Here is a 6,830-nt window from a genome sequence, read left to right as displayed (position 1 = left end):
TCTCTTTGAGAAAATTAGAGATACCAAGGGAACACTTTATGCAAAGATGGGCTCAATAAAGGACAGAAATGGTATAGACCTAACAGAAGAAGAAGATATTAAGAAGAGGTGGCAAGAATACACAGAAGAGCTGTACAAAAAAGATCTTCACGACCCAGATAATCACGATGGTGTGATCACTCACCTAGAGTCAGACATCCTGGAATGCGAAGTCAAGTGGGCCTGAGGAAGCCCAACACTACAAACAAAGCTAGTGGAGGTGATGGAATTCCAATTGAGGTATTTCAAATCCTAAAAGATGATGGTGTGAAAGTGCTGCCCTGAATATGCCAGCAAATTTGGAAAACTCAGCATTTGCCACAGGATTGGAAAAAGTCAGTTTTCATTCCAGTCCCAAAGAAAGGCAATGTCAAGGAATACTCAAACTACTGCACAATTACACTCATCTCACACGCTAGAAAAGTAATGCTCAAAATTCTCCAAGCCAGGCTTCAACAGTTCGTGAACCATGAACTTCCAGATGTTCAAGCTGGATTTAGAAAAGGCAGAGGAACCAGAAATCAAATTGCCAACATCCGTTGGATCACTGAAAAAGGAAGAGGTTTCCAGAAAAACATCTATTTCTGCTTTATTGACTATGCCAAAGCCTTTGACTATGTGGATCAGAAAAAACTGTGGAAAATTCTTATAGAGATGGGAATACCAGACCTGCCTCTTGAGAAATCTGTATGCAGGTCAGGAAGCAACAGTTAGAACTGGACATGGAACAACAGACTGGTTCCAAATAGAGAAAGGAGTACATCAAGGCTGTATATTGTCACCCTGCTTCTTTAACTTATATGCAGAGGACATCATGAGAAACGCTGGGTTGGAGGAAGCACAAACTGGAATCAAGATTGCCAGGAGAAATACCAATAACCTCAGATATGCAGATGACACCACTCTTATGGCAGAAAACGAAGAACTAAAGGGCCTCTTGATGAAAGTGAAAGAGGAGAGTAAAAAGTTGGCTTAAAACTCAACATTCAGAAAACGAAGATTATGGCCTCTGGTCCCCTCACTTCATTGGCAAATAGATGGGGAGACAGTGAAAACACTTTATTTTCTTGGGCTCTAAAATCACTGCAGATGGTGACTGCAGCCATGAAATTAAAAGACGCTTGCTCCTTGGAAGAAAAGTCATGACCAACCTAGACAGCACATGAAAAGGCACAGACATTACTTTGCCAACAAAGGTCCATCTACTCAAAGCTATGGTTTTTCCAGTGGTCATGTATGGATATGAGGGTTGGACAACAAAGAAAGCTGAGGGCCGAAGAATTGATGCTTTTGAATTGTGGTGTTGGAAAAGACTCTTGAGAGTCCCTTGGACAGCAAGGAGATCCAAGCAGTCCATCCTAAAGGAAATCAGTCCTGAATATTCCCTGGAAAGACTGCTGCTTAAGCTAAAACTCCAGTTCTTTGGCCACCTGATGTGAAGAACTGACTCATTTGAAAAGACCCTGATGCTGGGAAAGACTGAAGGTGGGAGGAGAAGGGGACGACAAGGATGAGATGGTTGGATGGTGTCACCAATTTAATGGACACGAGTTTGAGTAAACTCCGGGAGTTGGTGATGGACAGGGAGGCCTGGCGTGCTGCAGTCCATGGGGTCACAAAGAGTCGGACACGACTGAGCGAACTGAACTGAGTATTTAATAATGTTGAGCACCGTTAAATATATCTGTTGACTATTTGTATGTCTTTGGAGAATGTATGTTCAGACCCTCTGTTTTTTAAGTCAGTTATTTATCTCTCTGCCATTGAGTTGTATGAATTCCTTCTATATTTTGGATATTAACCCCTTATCAGATGTGTGTGTGCCTTCGTGGACGCTCAGTTGCTTCAGTCGTGGCCAGCTCTTTGCGACCCCGTGGACTGTAGCCCGCCAGGCTGCTCTGTCTATGGGATTCTCCAGGCAAGAATACCGCGAGTAGGTTGCCATGCCCTCCTCCAGAGAATCTTCCTGACCCAGGGACAGAACTCGCATCCTCTGCATTGACAGGTGGGTTCTTTACTGCTGAGGCGCCAGGGAAGAGTTTGCAAATATTTTATCCCGTTCCACAGGTTCTTTTCAGTCTCCTGATTGTTTCCTTGGCTGTACAGCTTTTTCGTTCGACATAATTCTGTTTCCCTAGTTTTGCTTTTGTTGCCTGTGCTTTTGGTGTCATATCCAGTAAAACTAATGCCAAGACCCAGGTCAAGGAGCTTTCCTGACATGTTTTCTTCTAGCAGTTTTATGTTTTCAGGTCTTATGTTTAAGTATTTAATCCATTTTGAATAGTTTTAGTATAGTGTTTTGTGAGACGAAGGCCCAATTATTTTGTATTTGAATAGTCATTTATATCCAAAACCGAGTATTGCAACACCATTAATTAAAGAGACTATTTGTGCCCCACTGTGTGTTCTTAGCAACTTTATTGAAGATCTGAAGATCAGTGCATTTATATCTGACTCTTTATCCTGATCCATTGCTCTATGTCTGTTTTAAAGTTGGTTCCATACCAATGTTACTGCTATAGATTTTTAAGGATTTTTTTTTCCATCGAGAAACGTGATGGTTCCAAAATTGTCTTTTCTTGCTCAAGTTTGAATGGGCTAGTCAGGTCTTTTGTAGTTTCATCTGAATTTCAGGATTTCTGTTCTATTTCCGTTAAAATGCTATGGAATTTTGATAGGGATTGCATTGAATTTGGGGAGAAGGCCATGGCACCCCACTCCAGTACACTCGCCTGGAAAATCCCATGGACGGAGGAGCCTGGTAGGCTGCAGTCCATGGGGTCGCTGAGAGTCGGACACAACTGAGCGACTTCACTTTCACTTTTCACTTTGCTGCATTGGAGAAGGACACGGCAACCCACTCCACGGTTCCTGCCTGGAGAATCCCAGGGACGGGGGAGCCTGGCGGACTGCCGTCTTTGGGGTCGCACAGAGTCGGACACGACTGAAGCGACTTAGCAGCAGCAGCAACAGCATTGAATTTGAAGACTGTTTTGATAGAATAGAAATGTAAGCAATATTAATTCATCCAATCCATGAACATGGTGTATTGTCCCATTTATGTCTGTCTGTGATTCCTTTCTTCAGTGTTTTGTATTTTCCAGTGCACAGATCTTTCACCTCTTTGGTTAAATTTATTCTTAAGTATTTTCTCTCTTTGATGGTTTTATAAATAAGATTATTTCTTAATTTCTTTTTCAGATAGTGGGTTTTTAGTATATGGGAGTGCTATTGATTTTTGAGTGTTGATGTTTGTACCCTGCAACTTTATTGAATTTGTGTGTTGGTTCTAACAGATTTTGGGTGGAGTATTTAGGATTTTCATTTAAATATCTATTTTACTTCTTCCTTTCTGATTTGAATGCCTTTTGTTTCTTTTTTCTTGCCTCATTGCTCTGGGTCAGTGCTGCTAGTACTGTATAGAATGGGATTGGTAAGAATAAGCATTCATGTCTTATTTCAGATCTTACAGGAAAAAGTTTCAGCCATTCACCACTTATGTGATGTTAGCTGTTGGTTTGTCATAAATGGCCTTTATTAAGTTAAGGTTCATTCCTTCTATAGCCAGTGTATTGGGACGTTTTATCATGAAAGGATATTAACTTTTGTCCCGAGCTTTTTCTTCATCTATTGAGATGATAATATGATCTTTATCTTTGTCTCTTAATGTTATATAATTTATTGATTTGCATGTGTTAAACCATCCTCGAATTCCAGTACATATTCACCAGACAACTCTTTTTAAAAAACTATTCCCAATACCACTATTACCCTTAAAATAATTTCTTAATATTGCCAGATACCAAGTGTTCAACTGTCTACATCTATTTTTAAAGTACTGTTTGAAATCTATTTTAAAATTACTCTCATACAAAATCCGCATAAACTTGTGATCTTGTTGAATGCAGTTTTTGCTTTTTATTGGATACACACTGCCCTTGGCTGCTCAGGGGTGCTGGAACTTTTGAGACAGGGTCTCTAGGGATGTCATTGTTGGTCAGTTGCTCAGTCGTGTCCCACTCTTTGGGATCCTGTGGACAGGAGCCTGCCAAGCTTGCCTGTCCTTCACCATCTCACAGATTCTGTTCAAACTCACGTCCATTGAGTCTATGATGCTACTTTACCCTCTGGTAAGTGGAGGAGTACATCAAGGCTGTATATTGTCACCCTAGTTATTTAACTTATATGCCTAGTACATCAGAAGAAGTGCTGGGCTGGAAGACGCACAAGCTGGAATCAAGATTGCTGGGAGAAATATCAACAACCTCAGATATGCAGGTGACACCACCCTTATGGCAGAAAGTGAAGAGGAACTAAAAAGCCTCTTGAAAGTGAAAGAGGAGAGGGGAAAATTTGGCTTAAAGCTCAACATTCAGAAAACGAAGATCATGGCATATGGTCCCATCGCTTCATGGGAAATAGATGGGCAAACAGTGGAAACAGTGTCAGACTTTATTTTTGGGGGGGCTCCAAAATCACTGCAGATGGTGACTGCAGCCATGAAATTAAAAGACGCTTACTCCTTGGAAGGAAAGTTATCACCAACCTAGACAGCATATTAAAAAGCACAGACATTACTTTGCCAACAAAGGTCCGACTGGTCAAGGCTATGGTTTTTCCAGTGGTCATGTATGGATGTGAGAGTTGGACTGTGAAGAAAGCTGAGCGCTGAAAAATTGATGCTTTTGAACTGTAGTGTCGGAGAAGTCTCCTGAGAGTCCCTTGGACTGCAAGGAGAGCCAACCATTCATCCTAAAGGAGATCAGGCCTGGGTGTTCATTGGAAGGACTGATGTTGAAGCTGAAACTCCAATACTTCGGCCACCTCATGTGAAGAGCTGACGCATTTTAAAAGGCCCTGATGCTGGGAGGGGTTGGGGGCAGGATGAGAAGGGGACAACAGAGGGTGAGATGGCTGGATGGCATCACCACTCTATGGGCATGAGTTTGGGTAAACTTCGGGAGCTGGTGATGGACAGGGAGGCCTGGAGTCCTGCGATTCATGGGGTCGCAAAGAGTCGGACATGATTGAGCGACTGAACTGAACTGAACTGAAGCGGATGGGGTACTAAGCATGAAGTCCCCCACCTCCCTGCCCCTTCATGCCTGCAGATGAAGGTAAAGCTCTCTCTAGCTGCAGGAACCCAGAACTAGGGTGAAAGGAGCGAGGCAAGCCCCATGGTCCCCCTCCCCACCACCTCCGCCACGCCTTCGGTTTCATGACTACATTTCCCAGCGGCCCTCGCGCGCCACCCTGACTCGGGCTCCTTAGCAGACACAGAGAGGCTGGCGGCGGCGAGGCGCGGTTCCTTCTGGGACTTGTAGTTCGGTGGGCGGTGCTGGGCGCGCTTAAGTCCAGGTTTGAATTCCGCCCACCTGCATTAGGCTCAGACGAGGCCAACAGTGCGGACGAGCGGTGAGTTTGCGGCAGGAGAGGATGGGAGGTGGGCTGGTGCGGGGGGAGGGCAAAGGGAGAGAGAGTGTGTGTGTTTTGGGGTGCTCTTTCTCTGTCCGTGGGGCATGGGGAGAGGGCTGGAGGAGCGGGGTGGCTCAGTTGCGCGCTCTGGGTGGGGGGGGGGGGGTGGTGGCGGGTGACAGCGGCTGGGTCCAGGGCCACCCCTCCCCGACCCTGCCCGACCCTCTCCGAGGGTGAAGGGTCTGGGGTGGTGGGTGTGAGTGAGTGAGCGTGTCAGGGTGCGAGGTGAGCGTGTCAGGGCGGGAGGGGGCTGTGTGCATGCCCGGGGTGCGTGGGACTGGCTCGGAGTGTGTGGCCTTGTCCCGCGCGTCCCAGGGCGGGAGCCTTCGTGGGATTCCACACTGCAAGGATTCTGACTTTACGAGGCGTCCGAGAGAGTCCGCACCTGCTCTGACAGGTGGGGTGGTGGGCACCTAGGGGGTGAAGGGCGTGCTAATCTGATGGCGGTGGCAGGCCTCCCCGACGCTGGAGGGGTGCATTGAGAGTTAAGAGGGCCAGTGATGAACTTGGCTGGATGGGGCAAGTATAATGATTTGCAGGGAACACCTGAGGCAGTTGGTGGGGGGCATTGGAGCTGCAGAGAGACCCTCAGGAGGCATCTGAGTGTCCCCCAGAGTAGGTGTGAAGTTTGGGGAATTAGAAGGGTTTTTGAGCTTGCAGCGGATATGAGCAGGAGTGCTGGGCTGAGGGCGGGGTCTGGGGGCACGGTGGGGGCTGGGAGCCCAGCTGGTGCACCCGTGTGAGAGGGGGCAGCCCTGGATGCTGGGTCCAGGTTGGGCCCGGGGTGTCAGCCAGACGGGGTCATGTGTCTAGGGGTGCTTCTGAGGTATGTCTGCAGGTGCGTTTTGTGTCTTTATGCCCAGGTGTCTAAAGTGTTTATCTGAAAAATGTGTGTTCCTACAAGTGTGTGTGTACGTGTCCATGAAGATTGAATTTGTATGAATCTGAATCTACATACTTGTATGTGGGGGCGCAAGTGACTTTTACTGTTTTTAAAAGGCCTGCAAGGCTAAGGGGGTGACTGATTTTCCAGGTATGTGTGCGTCTGCAGTCCCGGATTTCTGTGGATGGAATTTTGCATATCTGTCTGATTTGATTTCCTAGTAGGTCTCAATTTTTTCCAAGTCTATATACCCAAAGGAGTGATTTTGAGGTTTAAAGAAAACCATCTGGAGAGAGTGTAAAGGGGAGTGAAGTGACGGGGGGGGGGGTGGTGGTGAGAGGGGGAGGCCTCTGGGGAGATGGGTCCCCAGGTCAGACTGAGGGTGGACTCTGGGGTGTCAGAAAGAGGTGGTCTGAATGTCCCATAGGGTGTC

The sequence above is a fragment of the Muntiacus reevesi genome, chromosome 2 (assembly GCF_963930625.1).
Source record: "Muntiacus reevesi chromosome 2, mMunRee1.1, whole genome shotgun sequence".
Taxonomy (NCBI): domain Eukaryota; kingdom Metazoa; phylum Chordata; class Mammalia; order Artiodactyla; family Cervidae; genus Muntiacus; species Muntiacus reevesi.
The sequence above is the reverse complement of the archived record's forward strand: the minus strand, read 5'-3'. Positions refer to the sequence as shown.